Source organism: Laccaria bicolor, genomic scaffold (genome assembly GCF_000143565.1).
Source record: "Laccaria bicolor S238N-H82 LACBIscaffold_156 genomic scaffold, whole genome shotgun sequence".
Taxonomy (NCBI): Eukaryota; Fungi; Basidiomycota; class Agaricomycetes; order Agaricales; family Hydnangiaceae; genus Laccaria; species Laccaria bicolor.
The window spans coordinates 1-1,489 of NW_001890015.1; positions in this window are offsets into that span (position 1 = coordinate 1).

The window sequence follows — 1,489 nt, forward strand, 5'->3', positions numbered from 1 at the left end:
GCACCTCTGCTCATGCGACGTGCAATACTTGCATTCTGTTTTCTGTTAGCATTGTGTACTTTGGCTGAATGTTGGCTTACTCGTAGTGGACTGCAATCTAGTAGAGTGATAGCTCGTAGCACCACCAGTATTTTGTATCTTTGTTGCTTAAGCGGTATTGCAACGAATGATACCTGCACTTCCACAACATCTCCTGGACGTATCTTCATTGGGTTGATTTCATAGTATCTGTGAGGTATTAGTCAAATTTGAATCATTTGAGTGCTCCATTGCTTACCGTATAATATTATCGGTTCCTTGTTGCACTTCATAATAATCAACCTTATTTTCCAGGAGGTGAACAAATTCATTGGACAATGCGTTCGTAAGTATATTGTGTGGGTCGATCTCAGTGCCAAAGGAAATAGGAGCGTCACCGTTTATATCACGTCGGTCTGTGAAATAGCGGTTGCCCATATCCAATGCTTTGAATGTTTCATAATAACTAGGAACCCATGCATCCATGGTGTTGTGGGGTAGTGATCACTCAAAAATGTGCTGTATGTCGTAAATGTTTTCAATCATGGTGGAAAATTTTGTTCCCCCAAGTCCCGTCAAAGCTAATGATTGCTTCAGATATCTTCGCTGCTTTGACTCTCTGTTATATGATGCTTTAGCTTGTTTACGCTTCACAGTTAAGGAAATACTTACATTTTGAATGGTCGTTTCACAGGTGGAAGACTTGCATTGCAAACAATACCCTGTATGTGCAGTACGACTTCTTCTTGGCTGTTGTCATCAATGTTGGTCTTTGTGAGCTTCCAACATCTTGGTTTGTCCACCTTTGTTACTGAGCATAAATCAGACATTCCATCCACCTGTTATTGGGGTGTGAGTATGTCTCAGATAATCTATAACACTATACCACTGCTCACCGAATTAAAATACGCCAATTGTACAACCTTTGGACCCTTCGTTGTCCTAGCAGTTATGACGGCCTCAAGCAGATCACCTAGTATATAAAATTAGTGACTCTACACATCCAGTTAAAGAGGGTACTTGCATGCTTCTATCTTGTTGTAAAAAGAATCCATTGTAGTGAACGATGTACTGTGACTGGTAAAGTGTTCCAACTACAGAAGGTGGGGTGGGTTTGATTCTCTTGGAGTTTTTGGTGGCCTTACCAACAGATCTGCAGTGGTTGATGAGCCCTGACAAAATATGGTGCGATATTGTTGGATGACTTGGCTAGATATTTTCTGATGCATTTTGAATCCCTGTGGCGCTGTTTAGCTCAATATAATACTGACTAGAGAGTTTTTGAAAAAAATATGGTGCGATATTGTCGGATGACTTGGCTAGACATATTTTCCGATGCATTTTGAATCCCTGTGGCGCTGTTTAGCTCAATATAATACTCACTAGAGGGTTTTTGACAAAATATGGTGCGATATCAACGGATGACTTGGCTAGACATATTTTCCGATGCATTTTGAATCCCTGTGGCACT